The 17,895-nt window shown below is 39.6% G+C and overlaps 1 protein-coding gene across 2 annotated transcripts in view; it reads left to right on the top strand.

Moving 5' to 3' along the window:
- Window positions 1-17,895, top strand: part of PRR16 (proline rich 16) — a 186,774-nt gene that overhangs the window by 77,406 nt on the left and 91,473 nt on the right. Inside the window, exon 1 of one of the 2 annotated variants that reach the window (XM_034655913.1) lies at window positions 11,335-12,509. The exons of the other annotated variant lie outside the window; for it this stretch is intronic. The gene's annotated coding sequence lies outside the window, so the exon portion shown is untranslated. Of the gene's footprint in view, window positions 1-11,334; window positions 12,510-17,895 lie in introns of those variants that run through there. 2 annotated transcript variants of the gene reach the window in all.

The raw sequence follows: 17,895 nt of genomic DNA, 5'->3' as shown, positions 1-17,895 counted from the left end.
AAAAAATCCATTTAAATGCACAGTGAGCAAATCTACCAATTTCTACAAAAGTGTGCACGCACACAGGCAGTGGATGAGAAACTTTATTTTTTTTTAAGATTTTATTTATTTATTTATTTGAGATTGAGAGAGGGAGAGGGAGAGAGAATTCGAAGTAGACTTCGTGCTGAGCGCAGAACCCAGAGCCCAGCCCAGGACGAGATCCCATGCCTGAAACGATCATGACCTGAGTCAAAACCAAGATTCGGACGCTCAACCTAGAGAGCCACCCACGCACCCCAGAAATTTTATTTTTTTTTAATTTTTAATTTTTAATTTTATTTCTTTTAATTTGCATCAAACCTTACTTCAGTAATATGGAAAAAAATACTGGCTAATGAGACTATAAACACCAGAGCTTTTGATGAACCCATAAATTGTTGATTTAGGATGGGTCTCCTCAATTTCTATGTGCTGATAATGATGGTGGTAAGTCCAGGGAGACACTGAAGAAGGTAAAGGGTGCTTTTCAAGTTGTGCATCTTGATTTCAGAAAAGGAAATGAGGATTGTGTGATCCTGTTTTCAGATATTACAGGTAGACATACATGGTTGATGTTCCCATTCACTTTGTTCCCTGAACTGCACCTCTTTCTAAGTGACCAACCGTAAATACACTAACTTTCTTGGTATCCAGCAATGCTACCTGAGCTATGTGTAGCCCATTATTTTACAGGTATGGACACATGAGTGTTTTCTCTTGTTTCTGTGAAGCTCTACACTTGTACTATTTTCTCTTTCAAGTTTGACCAGCCCTCAGTTATAGCTTTTTAAGCAAATCCAGTGAAGGAGGCTTGGAATTTTATAGTTAGTAATAAACGGGGAGCGGGGGGGGGACCAGTCTATAAAACAGTCAGTGGTAACGAGAAAATAGATAAAGTATTGTGCACTTTTCATTACTGGTCAAAGGAGAACGTGTCACTTGAGTTGAATCAGAGTTGTTTTAAAGAAAAATTGTGAAGTCTATAGAAAAATAACAGGTCGGTCATTTCAGACCATCCGTGCCCTGGCTGGCTGACAGAGAAACTTCAATTTAAAGGGTCGTATGTTGTAATTGACCTTCAGGGCTTCTGCTTTTTCTTTTGCTGTTGTCCTGGAATTATCTTTTATCAATAGAGCTGGGAACATGGGAGGGCTTGACACATGTTATCTTTCCATGGACTGAGATACTGTCACACCGCGGTGGCATCTGACTTGCCATAGGCCAGGAGGTGACTAAAGAATTAGGACCCAGACTGCGATAGAAACCGCTGCGTGACCGCCATGCTCTCCGCTTGAGGTGAGAGTCCCCAAATTAGATTTCGGTGCACTGAAGCGAGTTTAAATGTGCTGCTATCGGAGTGACGAAAACATGGAGACTTGATGTTAAAAACAAAAAACTGAGCCCTCTCTCCATACACATGCACACGCGTGCACGCACGTACACCTATAGACACATTTGTTACCGTTCTAGAAGAGCGTTTTGACTCTTTACCTCAACCTCCAATTGCCTACACCTGCATCCTGCATGTTTTTCTACTTTTATTCCTTGAAAAATAAACTTGTTAGAATAATCTTCCTAAAACCTAAATTCCAGCATGTCTTTCCACTGTCAAGAATTATATTCTGGCTAATTGAACATAATAATAAAATAATAAAATAAAAATAAAACATTAAAAGAATCAGAAGTGGCTCGTTGTGGTCTCCCACATCACCTAAAGGCTCACGCTTCTTTACTCCTCTGATCTCCCTATGTAATGGAAATATTGTCACTATTTTTCCAACCTCTGTAGGTATCAAGCAGGCTTCCTTCCCTTCCTTCAGAATAGCTAATGTTCTCCTTGTGTCTCTGGCCTGAAAGCACCTCCTCTTCTGTTTTCCTCTCCCTTTTGGTCTTTCAGGCTGAGCATTGAGCTCTATGCCCCTAGTCTGTTCTGAGGCATCGCTCCGTCTGCTGGCCTCAGTGACCTCCCTCGGTTACTCTTGAGTTCACGTTACTACTTTTTCACTTCCTCAAATTCCTCTCAGCATATTAGTCAACTACATGTGGAATTTTTTGAGAGGAGGAAGCACGATCTGTATTTCTTTGTACTTCTCTAACATCTCATGTGTTGGGAGAGTCTGAATACTTATGGATTCTTTAAAATACACCCTTGCATTCTTGGTATTGAGAAGAATGACATATCGGTGGGGACTTAGGAGCCAAGGTAGGTCACGGCTGACATAGCTGTGGATGGGACATTGGCCCAGTTAACTAAGTTTCGAATCCGGTAAACTTTATTCCGTTCCATGGCACAGTTTTGTCTGGCCTTAACCATAGGTGATTAATTTGCAAATTAATCAATTCAGAAATATTTACGGAGCCCCTCCTACACATAGGAATGTTGCTAGGCATTTGGGGAGACAGTATTGGATAAAAGCGGATAAATCCCTGTCCTCCTGTAGTGTATATTTCTCCCCTAGGATGGGAATTATATAATCTCTCATAAAAATGAATATAATGCAGCACTCATCGGCCTTGTAAAGGATGATGATCAAGGGGATTTGACAAAGGTCAGGAAGATGAGAGAAAACTTCCCTGTGAGAAGAAACTGCAGAGTGAGGCCAAGTGCACCACTGATGAGAGGAAGCATGCCTGTGCTGGGCAGAGGGAATGCCGTTCATAAAAGTGTTCCCAGGGGAAGGAGGTATGCACGGGCTGTCCTCAGCACCTTCTTGTCGTTATCCCTAGAAAAGGATCAAGAACACAGTCTTCTTTTCCTGCTTACTACCAATTCCACACACGAAGCTCAAGACATTTGAGAATTTCCCAAGATATAATAGAGTTGGTCATTAGGTTTGAATAGCTCACCTCTTAGGTTTTCGAAGAGGTTTGGTAGAAGGCCATGATTTGGCTGCCCTGACAATGGGAAAGAAAAACTAAGGAAAAGCAAAAGTTAAGTGGCAAATGGTGGGTTTTTGATTGTTTTGCACACACCAGCTAGAGGAAGGTTCTGGGTTTGCTGGGCAGCGAAGATGAAATAAGGAAATTTTAGAAAGCACTCAAACTTCCCTTCCACTCTGACGAGAGGAAGAAGAGCTCCCGCATCCCTCGAGGTGATGGGTCTGCCAGAAGGAGCGAGTGCACCTCACTGTATACAGCAAACGCAACTATGTGACAATGCATCGTGTTCGACTCTAACAGGCCTAGATTTACATCCTGGTGCTGCTTTGAGAGGGTGTTTCTCCATGTGTGGAAATAGGAACAACATTGAGAGGATGAATGTAGTTAATACTTGTGTACGTACCCAGCACCGTATCTTGATCATAGGTATTCCCTCTGTTATTTGTCCTAATTCTTCATGACCCTCATTACTTTTCTTCCTTGTGGTTAATATTACAGCTGACCTTGAAAAACACCGGTTTGAACCAGGAGGGTTTTTGGGTGTTTTTATCCCCCCAATAAATATAGCACAGTACTGTAAATGTGTTTTTCCTCTTTATGACTTTCTTAATAACATTCTCTTTTCTCTGGCTTCCTTTATTGGAAGAATAGAGTATATAGTACACATAACATACAAAATATGTATTAACCGGCCGCTTGTGTTACTGGTAAGGCTCCTTGTCAACAATAGGCTGTTAGTAGTGAAGTGTTGGAGACGTCAAAAGTCATATGAATGTTTTTGGCTGCATGGGGTTGGCACCCCTGACTCCCCCATTGTTCAAGGGTCACCTGTGTTTTTTATGCAGTGTAGCCTCAAGAAGGGAAGGGCAGAACTTGGCAGATGTCCTGATTATTTCAGTATCTTCATTGTTCCTTACCAGCCCTCCAGACCGTGTTTCCTCTTCCCAAAAGGAAGCTGAACGAACACATGACTTAGAGTCCGACGATCCTGGGTTGAAGAGCTCCTTGACTAACTAACTAAGCTGTGTGCCTGTTGACCGGTGATTTAATTTCACTTTAGATTCGCATGCTCAACAAGTAAGACCTGTGCATTCATGTAAAGGTAGGATATAGAAATAGATAAGAGAAATTGCTGTTGATGTGGAATTAATGTCCGTGAAAGAGTATATGGAAAGGCATTAGCCATCCTGGCAGGGCTGCTTGGCTCACCAGAGGGGCAGTACTAGTGCATTCTCTGACTTGGTAGAACAGCTTCTCTTTTGCCAGCCTCACGTCTTATGCATCATAAATATTCAGGTATGTTTGGTCAGAGGAATGGCTGCGTCCCACAGGGGTTTGGTGCAGGATATCTGGATTATCTGTTCGATTTACTTACTCATGTAGAACCAGAGGAGAACTTTCTTGCTGATGGAGCCATAAACAAAAAGTGGGTCTCAGACATCCTCTTAGATCCCAATTCATAATCACCTCTGGCATTTGGGGACTCCAAGTGACATGTGGCTTTCACAGTAGCAGCAGACTATAATGCAATAGGTAGGCCATTTCAGTAAGACTTCATAAGCCTCTAAAATTTATACTGATTAGAAATTCAGCTTGTGTCTTTTACAAGCTTCTAGTGGCTCCTGTCATTACGTGACTGAAGATGTCAGTGGGGACTAATGGTAAACACTTCTTTTCTCAGTGTCATTTTATTTCTTCAAGTGACTGCATTGGGAACTGGATGCTTTATTCTTTCTTATTGATAGTCACTGAGTGTAACATTAATATGACCTATAAAATACCAAAGAATTATAAAGAGAACCAAGGCAATAAGGCATATGTATTATTTTGGGCAGTGGTGTTCACATTTGTAATATGGCTGAAGTCAACCGAAAATTGTAAGGCATGCACTTAACCACAGAATTTATCTTTTTACCCCTCAGAATTTGTGTCATTTATATCACTTAAGATGAACTTGCAAATAAGAAATCTGTTTTCCACTTGCGTGTGGATTTGGAAGAGCTAGCAATGGCTTGCTCTGCAAAGGTGGAGCTTTAGGGGTTTTTCTTTAGTAAGAAATAATTTTAGGAAATTCCTGTCATTGAAAAGCTAGTATTTTTTTATGCAAAAACTAAAGCATGTTTCTCAATCTTGGGCCATCCTTGTGGAAATAAACTGTGTGCAGATTTCTTCTGCAACTTTCTCAGTGTAGACAGATTGGATCTTAGGGTAATGTAAATTTTGCAGAAGACTCTTATTAAAGAAATTATCATTGTAACCTTAGCTTCCGTTTCCATTGCATGCCGTGCCTTAGGAAGTTCTCTAGCACTAATTTCTTACTGGCTTTTAGAGCCTGCCACTGCAAGTTGATGGTGAATGCCAGATTCGAATTCAGGTAAGGAAATCTGACTTGTGAGCCTGGCTCCTCAACTAATCAGCTTCATCGTCTTCACTAAGTATGTCCAGCCCTCTGGGTTCACACAGTGCAGAGAATGGACCAGGTGACTCTGAACTCAGACTACTTCTCTCCCTCTATAGATGGTGGAGAGATTTCAGCTGGTTGGTCCAAGACAAATTTGTTTATTTAATGTACCTAAAAACACAGTCTAGTTCTTCTGCCTTTTTTGTGTGTGTGCTTTATCTGCAATGTCTTCAGATGCCATGAAGCATGAAGAAGATAACAGATTCCCAAGGGGTAAATCATTTTCTTCCCTTTAGCAAAAAAAAGAAGATATCACGTGAGGTGCATACACAGACTTTTATTCTTGCAAAATTCTACGTAGACTTATTGTTAAACCATGATCTGAGGCCATTCCGAGCAGTGATAACCAAAATATAGTGTATGTGCCCTAGGAACCAATCTCATCACACTTGTTTAAAGTTTGGTGGGGCTCCTAAATGTCACTTAGATGTTACTTCCTCTGTAACATAGCTTGATTTTAGGAAGGGATCATCTAATCCTAATTACTTCCCAAAGGCTCCACTCCAAATACTGTCACATTAGGAGTTAAGGCTTCAATAAATGAATGTGATGGAGACGTGAATATTCAGCCCACAAACATTCCTAACAGGGCTTTATCTATAAAATGAATAACTTCCTGGGTTCCCCAAATTATAGCTGTAATCTGGCAGTAACCTTTTAAGGTTTTATCAGTTTGAATTTCTCAGTCACTTTTTTTCCTGTGTGGGAATGGCGAAATTCTAGCTTCTGAAATGTTATTCTGACTGTTGTCATAATTGTGTTTCCATCTAGAAAATCGATTTTCCTTTTTTAAATGGTGAGCTTTTGCTTCCGTGGGCAGGAATTGTGTGTCAGCCAAGTCGTATTCTTTGAATAGAATCACCAGATTTTTCATCAATACCGTTGTACAACTCAGAGTCTTCTAAAATGAAAATCCATTTTAAATGGCAAAACATGGAAATGTGTCTTAATTTCCATTTTCGTGTCTCCTTCTAGAGCATATAAAAAAGCATGTGTTTTGAAGGCCAAAGAGAAGGTGGAGTAAGCAGCTCAGCCAGAACCCATGTAGTTCTGGGTACATGCATGCGTATATCTATGTAATATGTTCGTACTTCCCAGTTCCTCCTCAAACTGTTTTTTTTGTCTGTGGGTTTGTTGTTTTTTTTGTTGTTTGTTTTTGGGTTTGTTTTTTTGTTTTTTTGTTTGCAAATTGCTTTACATTATCATTACTGTTACCCTGATATGATGAAAAGAAACAAGGACTGGGTTTCAGGACACCTGGCTCCAAATAAATGACCCTGTCATTTGTTATGTTTTTTTCCCCTAGCTTTATTGAGGTATGATTGGCAAATAAAAATGCCTATGTTTAAGCTATTCAGTGTGATGTTTTGATACATATACACATTGTGAAATGATTACCACAGTTAGGCTGATTAACATGTCTGTCACCTCAGTAGTTACCCTTTGTGTATGTGTGCTGAGAACACTTGAGATCAGTGTCAGCAAATTTTAAGTATACAGGACATTTTTACTGACTAGAGTCCTGGTACTCTACTTCCGGTCTCTAGAACCTCTTTATAATATAACTAGAAGTTTATACCATCTGACTAATTAATATCTGTCTTTTCCTGAACCCCCAACCCTGTTAACCACCTTTCTACTCTCTGACTTTTTTTTTTTTTTAAGAATCTGTATGTAAGTGAGGTTATGTAGTATTTGGTCTTTCTTTGTCTCGTTTATTTTTCTTAGCATAACGTCCTCCAGGTTCAACTGTGTTGTTGCAAATGGCAGGATTTCTTTCCTTTTATTTTATTTATTTATTTTAAGATATTATTTATTTGAGGGGGGAGGGGAGGAAGAGGGGAGAGGGAGAAGCACACTCCCTGCTGGGCAGAGAGCCCAGCTCAGGCTCAGTCCCAGGACCCAGAGATGATGACCTGAGCTGAAGACAGACATTTAACCAACTGAGCCACCCAGGTGCCCCAGGATGTCCTTCCTTTTAAAAGCTAATATTTCATTGGCTGTGTGTGTGTATATTAATTTATATGCCACATACACACATACACACACACACATATATATATCACATTTTCTTTATCCATTCAATTGTTGATGGGTGCTTATCAGGTCTACATATTTTGGCTACTGTAAATAAGGCTGCAGTGAACATGGGAATGCAAACATCTGTTCAAGATACTGATTTTATTTCCTTTCAGTATACCCAGAAATGGGATTGCTGAATCAAACGGCAGTTCTATTTTTTATTTTCTGAGGAATCATGATACTGTTTTCCATATCTATTGTATCAATTTATATTCTGACCAAGAAGTAATATGAGTTGCCTTTTTTCCCACATTGCTAACACTTGTTATTTTTGGACTTTTGGATACTAGTCATCCCAATAAGCGTGCGGTAATATGTCACTGTGGTTTTGATTTGCTTTTCCCTGAAAATTAGTCATGTTGAGCATCTTTTCATATACCTGTTGGCCATTTGTATGTCTTTTTTGAAGAAATGTTTATTTAGTTTTTTTGCCTATTTTCTTATCCAGTTATTTGTTTTTTTCCTATTGGGTTGTGTAAGTTCCTTTTATATTTTAGAGATTAGCCCCTTATCAGATACAAGCTTTGCAAATGCTTTTTCCCATTGCATATATTGCTTTTATATTTTGTTCATTGTTTTCTTTGCTGTGCAGAAACATTTTAGTTTGGGATGCCTGGGTGGGAGCAGGGAGTCTGCTTCTCCCTCGCTCTCTGCCCCTCCCCCACTGCTCGTGCACTCTCTCTCTCTCTCTCTCAAATAAATAATCTTTTAAAAAAGAAACATTTTAGTTTGATGCAGTTCCACTTGCTTATTTGTTGCTTTTGTTGCCTGTACTTTTAGTGTCAAATCAAAAAAAAAAAAAAGTGCTGCTAAGACTAATACTTTGGGCAAATCTCTGGCAGTTCNCGCTCTCTGCCCCTCCCCCACTGCTCGTGCACTCTCTCTCTCTCTCAAATAAATAATCTTTTAAAAAAGAAACATTTTAGTTTGATGCAGTTCCACTTGCTTATTTGTTGCTTTTGTTGCCTGTACTTTTAGTGTCAAATCAAAAAAAAAAAAAAGTGCTGCTAAGACTAATACTTTGGGCAAATCTCTGGCAGTTCTGTATATTCATTTTCTTATGCAAAATAAAGGGTTTGATTATATATAATTATAATTCCTGTGGTTTCTTTGGCATTCTTAAATAGGGATTGTAATATGTAATTATGTCTAGATTCATTAAATACTTACTAAAAGAAATATGAACCATATCTGATAATTAGATTATTGACAATTTGAAATTATTTAGCATCCTTTGAAATATGTAACATGTTTTTCAAAGTTAGGATTCTTGTACGTAGGTGCTTCGGAAGACTCATTTTGGAACTCATTTTTCATGGAATCTGTTGATATTAGAAAATATTTCAAATTCATAAGGATCAGGGTATGGGTGTTGGTTTGAGGTCAACTACAAAGGACGGGAGCTTTTCTTTAGAAAGAAGACGTTTTACCATGTCAGAGTTGTTTTTCTTTTTTAAAAAGCCTTAAAGTTATTTAAGCATTTCCATGTTGTTTGGATTTTATAATTTAAAAATCAGAAGTTTTTTAGACCATTGTGTAGAATAATCCATTCTGTATGTTAATGAACTTGACCATGGAAGTGTTTTCACAGGGTGTCCACACACCAAACCATCACATTGTACACTTAAATGGCTACACTTTTGTCAGTTATACTTCAGTAAAGCTGAAAATGAAGGTAACATAGGTAATCCATTCGTACACAAAACAGAATAATGGCCCTGAGATTTTTTTCCACCTAAATGTTGGAAGACCATTAAGACATAAATTGGTATGACTTGGAGGTAAATTCTATCTTTATAAAAATGATACGTAGTGTGGAAAGATAACAGACCTTTGAAAAGATTACAAATAGGATACTAACTCTACTTCTGTATTTTCGACGTAGGAAATTTTGAAACAAAATAGCTATCTTGTCACTAGGCTCTAATGTTAGTTCCATATGTAACTTTGAATATGATCTCGCCTATCTATAATTTTAAGTAAAGATTAGTCATATCCTTCTGGGAAACAATTGGGTAGTGATGCTTTTTTAAAACCTATATATAAATCCCTTTAACAAATGAGACAACATCAGTATCTTCCAGTTGTTTTTACACAATTTCTGTAGGAAACTTCAGTGGTTGCTTTATATGAATAAGATACAGCTTGTGTACACTCAATTATGACATCAATAAAATACGTAGGCTTCATTTGATACTTTGGTAATTTTGGTTTTGGTTATCTTCGGGTTACAGCACGCTGCAGTACAAATTAACATAAAAATTTTTATTCGCTTGTGTTAGTAATCCACAGTTGAAAGGCCCAGATGTATTCAGTAGCAACATGGGTTGTAATATTTTCTGGGGAGCTAATATACCTGTGATCCACTTATATGCATGTGTTTTGTACTTGTGCTAAAATGTTGGCTGTTTTTCACTTTTTATGTGTATGATAGAAGTTAACTGGGGGCAAAAGGATTTAAAAAAGTAGTAAAATGCGGTATAACCTTGAAAAACAGAGTGGTAAATTGGTGTAATTAAACGTGCATTGAGATGAAATGACATTTTGAGTTTCCACATTCTTAAATGTGGAAACTAGTCCATTCAGGTTAGATAATCTGATTAAACTTGCCTAAACGCAGAGAACCATTTCAAAACTAGTAGTTTCAAAAAGAACTTTTTCTGCTATGTTTGATTGGATATGTAATTCATAACAGTGCAATCTGGAAAGATCATAGGTATTTGAAATAAAGCTGGACTATGACTTCTTTCTCTGCCACTTCCTATGAGACCCTTAGCAGATTTCTGGCCTACACTTAAAATAAAAATAAATAATTCTCACCGCTTAACTATTTGTGAGATGGAAGAGTGCTGCCCAAGAAGTATCATTGTTAATTTGAATGTGCGCTGTAAGCCTGAGTAGTTACTCTACTAGGTAACTGATACCTCTAAAATATCATTCTAGTTCATTGTTTTGAGTACTGGGCTTATTATAAGTGCAATTAACTTTGCAATGGCATCACAAATGGATTTCTTTCACAGTATTTTGACATTGCAATTTATCCTGAATAGCTTTTCCCCCCAAATTTTTGACAGGGCTGATTTAGCCTATTCACACATGGATCATGGCATGTTCTCTGTTTAAATGTATAAACAAGTCACGGTTGACTGGGTGGGTGACTACCCTGCCCATTCCAGCGGATGTCACCAAAACAATAGCTTGACTGACATGGGCTTTTGTATCCTATTGAGTTTTACATATTTTCTTTTGGAGTTTGTTTCCACCAACAGTCGAGAATTTCTTGGCCCTATAACTCTTTGGAAAAATGTCTTTTGCAGAGGTGTGCCATCTGCTGATGGAAGGGTTTTGGTCACTAACTTCAAAATACGGTTCTATCTGTGTATATAAAAAACAAAGTGAGAAACTGGAACACTCCTCTCTGTTTTTGTTTTTTTTTTAAATTCATTAACTTTTAAATAGTTTATAGATACACATTCTATAAATTTTAAGTTCCAAAAGGGCATTCGGTCCACAGAGTGCCTCTTCTCTGTCTCCCTGCCTCTCACTCCTTCTGGGAAGCAGGAGCTGTTAAGAGTTCCTTGAATTGCTTCCAATACATATTCTAGAAGCAATTCTCTATGGATTCAATCAGAAAGGCATTTTTACCTTAACTTAGCCAGCACCCTGCTGTGCTTAGGCCTCACTCTAGTCTTTGATATATTACTCTTCAGTTGGTTTAAAAAAAAAAAAGTGATTTTCTTATATGTCTCATGGAGTTGTATCAGTTATTTTTCTTTCTGTTCCTAAGGCATAATCAGCTTCTGCATAATTTTTAAGTAAACTGCTTTTCAGCGGTTTGTGTTTGGTCTTTCCTGCTTATCAGATTCGTGTGTGTTATGCTTTTTTATTTCTTATATCTTATAAATTGGTATAGAGGAATGAATCTATTTTCCTAAGCCAGATATCTCATGTACGCCATTTAAGACTCTAAGGGCACTCCTGTGTCTTACCCATTGTCGATATAGACTCTTACCTACAGAATTCATATCCAGTCTGTGTTGCTGGCTTACTGGGTAGTTTCTTTTTTCTGAGCTCTGATCTGCTTGCCTGGGGCCCTGTGATGGGCTGAATGTTTATGTACCCCCAAATTCTTGTGCGGAAGCCATCACTCCCAAGGTGAGGGTATTAGGAGGTGGGGCCTTTGAGAGGCAATTAGGTTTAGATGAGGTCACGAGGGTGGGGTCCTCATGAGGAAATCAGTACTCTTGTAGAAAGAGACCAGAGAGCCTGTTCCCTCTCTCCTCTATGCCATGTGAGGATACAAGAAGATAGAAGGCCATTTGCAAACTAGGAAGGGTGTTGTCTAGCCTTCTGAGCCTCTGGAACTGTGAGAAATAAATGTTTTTTGCTGTTTAAGTCACCTAGGCCATGGTATTTTGTGACAGCATGCAAACTGTCTAAGACAGGCCCTGAAAACCTGTCTACTAGAGCCTCTTACCTGAGGGACTAGACCTTGCAGTAGTTTTTCAGCGAATCTTTCTACCTCCGTGCTTTTCCCATCACACTCGTCTAGAGTTAGACTGCGTTCCCAGAGTCTGGTGGAAGGTTATCATTAAGATAAGTGACTACTTTCTAGAGGACAGTCCCATGTGATAAATGACCTGTCACGTTGGCCCAGGCCCTATCTTGTGCTGGCCCTCTCTCCTTTCCACCCATCTCCACTGTGGTTCACTGTGTCTTTTGGATTAGGATACAGAATGTACGGCATTCGTGTGAGTTTCATATGGGTACAAGGTAGATTTCTAACATGATCTGACACAAGTTTTAGTTTAACTGAATTTACTAGGTCCTTTCATTGTTCCTGTGGTCTTACATTCATCGCCACTACCTGCCGGACAAATGATTATAGGACAAATGATTATAAGCTTCGTGCTGTGAGTTGATTGCTTCTTGGCATATCAGTCATCTTTCAGGAGAGTGGGGGAATCCGGAGAACCTGATGCATTTGGAGCCAGGCACTGTGCAGGGATGACAGGGGGATGCAGTTGCCAGGACAAGACCTTAATCAGCTGGCTTTCCAAAAAAGGTAGGTCTCCAGGTGCCACCCAGGGAGATTCTGGACCAATGGGGCTGAGCTAAAGCCCAGACAAGATGTACTTTTTAGAACTCCTTAGGGGATGACACAGTCATGCCCCAAAGGGCAAGAGATGACGTTTCTTTCATTGGCTCTGATCAAGGATATGAGACATTTGAGAAAGATCTTTTTATTTTTTCTTCTCAATTTTTTAAAATTTTTTATTATGTTATGTTAGTCACCATACAGTACACCCTTAGTTTTTAATGCAGTGTTGCATGATTCATTGTTTGCGTATAACATCCAGTGCTCCATGCAATATGTGCCCTCCTTAATACCCATCACCAGCCTATCCCAATCCTACACCTCCCTCCCCTCTGAAGCCCTCAGTTTGTTTCCCAGAGTCCATAGTCTGGTCATGATTCATTCCTCCTTCTGTTTGCCCCCCCTTTCTTCTTCCCTTTCTTCTCCTACCGATCTTCCTACTTCTTATGTTCCATAAATGAGTGAAACCATATGATAATTGTCTTTCTCTGTATGATCTTTCTTAAAAGAAAACAGAATACAATCATCTGGGGTTAAAAATGACTTTTTAAAAATATTTTATTTATTTATTTGATAGAGATACAGCCAGCGAGAGAGGGAACACAAGCAGGGGGAGTGGGAGAGGAAGAAGCAGGCTCCTAGCGTAGGAGCCTGATGTGGGGCTTGATCCCAGAATGCCGGGTTCATGCCCTGAGCCGAAGGCAGACGGTTAACAACTGCACCACCCAGGCGCCCCTAAAAATGACTTTTTAATGTTCTGTATAAAAAAGAACCTAAAGGACGAAATAGTCTCCCTCAGTCTCCCCACTTTCTCTACCACCTAATCAAGGGAACCAATTCAGAATAGAAAACACTGTTCAGTATTTGTGGATTTATTGTCTGTGTTGTACAGCATGGCATATAGGCTGTAGCACTTTTCATTTTTGTAGGGAACAGGGTAATATAAAAGTGAGAATTACATGTTCTTCAGCAATGATTGCTCATACAACACCACAAACTTTTTTTTTTAAGCGATTCTGATACTTTTTTGGCACACATTTTGTAGACATTAACTGTCTTGATATACTAGGTTAAGTTGTCACAACCATCTGAGTAGAAGTTTTGTGAAATGAATTTAGCTAATTTTACGAAAACTGTGAAATGTTTTTGGAGCGCTGTCATCACCGGCTCCTGACAAACACAACAACAGAATCACCAGCCACTTCTCAAAGCTTTGATACCAGGTGCCCTGTCCGGTTTCTCAACTCATGGATTTTTTTTTTTTCCTCCCTCTGGGTCAAGTGAGGTTCATTCATTTCACTCACGTTTTGACAGCCGCATTCCATTCATCCTTCCCATCACTATCCTGCTTTTAGAGGTTGTTTTCTTTCTATTTATAATGTTTATAAACATTTGTTAGGGGCAGCTGGGTGGCTCAGTGGGTTAAGTGTCGACTCTTGATTTCGNTTCTTTCTATTTATAATGTTTATAAACATTTGTTAGGGGCAGCTGGGTGGCTCAGTGGGTTAAGTGTCGACTTGATTTCAGCTCAGCTTGTGATCTCAGGGTTGTGAGATCGAGCCCTGCGTTGGGCTCTGCGCTCAGCGGGGAACCCCTACTTAAGGTTCTCTCTCTCCCTCTTCCTCTGCCCCTCACCCCTCAAAAATGCATACATACGCATTTGTTAGATGTTCTAAGATTTTCTGTTATATACTCATGAAATACTTTCTTTAATCGATTGTTTACCTTATCCTCCATGAGCATTAAGGCACTTTATTTTTTTTTTAAAATGTGTTCTCTTATAACCTTGAAAATTTCATACCTGTAAAAACTCTGGAATGGTGCACAGACAGTTAGAGCATCCAGGGTAATACGCTGGGGAGAGACACTTGGTAGGCAAGGGTTAAGGCAAATTTATTGCTTTAGTTTTAACAGCGATGGCTTTTTGGGGTTTTCCATTCAACATGGAATCTTGCGTCTTGGAAACTGAGAAAGTGGAGTGAGAATGGAGAAGGCACAGACATGCTTTACAGAGTGTGTTCATTTAATAAGGATTTATGGTCTTGGAGGAGATAATGAAATACAACTCGTGGTCCTTGAACTCAGCAAGCTTATGAGTTGGACGAGGCAAGAAGCATACTACAGCACAGCAGAGGATGTCCATTAGAACATAAGACTCTAAAAGAGATGGCGAAAACAGAATGTCACCCCACAGAGGAAAGCAGAAAAGTGCTGCGGGGTCCTGTGAAGTTCCAGCATGATCAGGGAAGGGTTCATACAAGACATGGGAATGAAGCTGGGCTTTGAAGTGCAGGAATGTGCTAGATGGGAGGTAGAAAATAATAAATGCCAGGGGAGTGTTGGGGAAAAAGGGACCTGGCTGGGAACAGCCAGGTGAAAGGTTAATGCAAAGGAACTATTGGAGTTAAAATTAGGGATGTATTATGACTTTTATGAGACATGTAACAGAAACTCTGGTTAAAGAAGACATAAAGTGGTAGGGATTATTGGATCAGACAGTATAAAATGCTAGGTAGAGCATTCCATTTAGATAATGGCTTATGAGGATCTGAAGGTGTGACCAGGACCTTGTTTCTCTCTTGCTGTTTCTTGACCCTGCGTCCCCAGGGTCTCTTCCGTTTCCAGGTTACAAGCCTTATAACTTTCGTCTAGGAGATGAGAGCACCTCTGTAGTCAGTTCCATAGAAGAGAAATAAAAGTCTTCCTCCCAGAAGCTCCAGCAAGTGTCTCTAAATGGCTTACCTGGCTGTCTTTAATGCACGACTGTGGGTTGAGAGGATGGGATGTAGGGGATGCTTTCGCCAGTCCGTTTCATTCCTAGAGCTGATTTTGCCACACCCACCTGAACTGCTGGAAATGGAAAGTGAGTTTATCAAGGGAAAATTGGGGTACAGTTAGTGGAAGAAAGGAAGTATAGATGATGAAAAGGCAACCACTAGACGTCCTGCATAGTTAAATATATTGGTCCAGATGTATAACAAAGGGACTGAGGAAACTCAGAGGGTTTTCAGTAGAAATATGAAACATGACCCAGTACAAAGACTAATGGAAAAGCATAGCATTCAAATAACCTATCACCTAGGCTTTCTACTGGTAGATATTTTACTATTGGAAACTCTTGCATGTGTGCATGAAGACATGTACGGTAATATTCATAGTAGCACTATTCACAGTAGCAGATTTGAAAACCATCTAAATGTGAACGAGTACAAGAGAAGATGAGTGATTTGTTGTGAATTCACAAAATAATACCATAGGCTAAATGAATAACCTGTAGCAAAATCCAATGACATGGATAAATCTTAGTAAGAAATTATTCAATGAAAAAATGGATTCCCAAGGATTATAAACATGATCATCTTTTTATAAATTTAAAAACAACCAAGTTTTTGAAATGGTTAGTTTTTAAGAATAATGCCAATGCAATAAAATTATACACCAAAGGATGAGACAGAAAATAAACAAATGAGGTAAATAGGTAATATAAATGGCTGTGTCACGTGGTTTGGGGAAAAAAAGTCAGTGTGAGATATATAGAGTTTGCTGGAGTGGGAATGTTGGAATGTTATTTAATAGGTGATGGTCATCAGTGTCATCTCTTAGATGATGGCATTTAACCAGAGGATGGATGGAAGTAAAGGAGGAGTCATGTTGGTGACAAGGGACGAAAGCTGTCCTGGGCAGAGGGTATAGTAAATGCAGATGCAGCAGTCAGTGCAGTGGGAGGGTGCTTGGTGTGTCCCAGCAACTTGAGAGAAGCCAGTATGGCTGAAGGGCCGTGGGTATGGGGAGGCATGGTAGGATGTAAAGTCAGAACGACAGAGGAGGTTCAGATCAGGTAGGGCTATCAATACCTTTATAAGGTCTGGTTATCAACCTCCATTAGGAAGGAATCCATTGGAAGGTTTTGAGGAGATGAGTGATACAGTATTTGTTAAGGAGTTACTGTGGCTGCTTTGTAAAGAAAAAATGGGAAGGCCAAGCTTGGAATCAGATCAGAGATCAGTTAAAAGGCTTTGAAGTCGTCCAAGAGAAGAGTGATGATTCCTTGGGAAAGCAAGATTGTCCTAGTTATCCACTACTTTGGAGCAAATTACCCCAAACTTAGTGGCTTATAAAAACAACCACTTTATAATACATCACATTTCTGCGGGCCAAGCATGTAAGTGGGGCCTTCATCTGGCCAGTTCTGCTTCTTGAGGAGCAAGCAAGGATCATTTGGAGGTATTTGGCTGGCAGCTTCTCTGGAGGATCCAAGATCACTTCAAATGCATGCTCAGTGTCTCGGAAAGAAGATCAAGAAGCTTGGGATCAATGAATCCCTCTCTCCCTCCATGTAGTTTCGGAACCTCCCTACATGGCCTTTCCAGTATGGTATTCAGACTACTTACATAGTATATTACATCTCCTGGAAAAAGTATCTTAAGAGACCAAAAGTGGTAGCTGTCAGTGTCTTCAGGCCTGGATCTAGGAAGTGGGGCAGCATCACTTCTGTCCTATTCTATGTGTCAGAGTTGCCACAGGGCCCACCAGAATTCCAGGGTTGGGGTTTAAACTTTATCTCTTGGTGGGAGGGCTCTCAAAGAATTTGTCACCATATATAACCTGCCATAATATAAGAGGTGTAGGTTGTGGGAAGTGGCTGAATTCTAGTTAAGTGTTAAAGTGTGTAGCCTTTGGGTTTGACTAGTAGATTAGATGTGCCTTTGAAAGAAAAAGAAGAATCAAGGTAAGCACCATGACCTTTTATCTAGACACCTGGAGGGATAGAGTTGCCATTTACTGAGAGAGGGAAAATTGTAGAAAGCAAATCCAGAAGTTCCATTTTGCATATGGTAAATTCGACTTGCCAGGTAGACACCTGAGTGGACATATCAAGTAGGTTGTCAGATATATGACTCTGGAGTTCAGGAGAAAGGGCTGAGCAGAGGCTATTTGCATATAGATGGTATTTAAATTAATGGGACTGGATGAGCTCCATTTAGGGAGGAGAGTAGGTGGAGAAGAGGAGAAATCTAATTACTGAGCCTAAGGGAAGTTTAAATATTACAATTACTGAAATGAGGAGGAACTAGCAAAGAAGCCAAGAAAGAGTGGGTCATGAAGTAGAATAACCAAGAGAAAATGATATCTAAGTAGCCTAGTAAAACTTTTTGAAGGACGAGGAATGATCAAATTGGTTACACACTGCTGACTATACAGGTGAAGACTGAAACTTGAATATTACCTTGGAGCCTAGAATCCATTGGTGAACCTTCCAGGAGCCATTTGTTTGAGTCATAGGAACCAGAACCTATTAGAGTGGTCCCAAGAAAAAAACATGAGGAAAGCAAGTAGAGAAAGCTAGCATGGG

This window comes from Ailuropoda melanoleuca, chromosome 3 (genome assembly GCF_002007445.2).
Source record: "Ailuropoda melanoleuca isolate Jingjing chromosome 3, ASM200744v2, whole genome shotgun sequence".
Classification (NCBI taxonomy): Eukaryota; Metazoa; Chordata; class Mammalia; order Carnivora; family Ursidae; genus Ailuropoda; species Ailuropoda melanoleuca.
The sequence above is the reverse complement of the archived record's forward strand: the minus strand, read 5'-3'. Positions and strand labels throughout refer to the sequence as shown.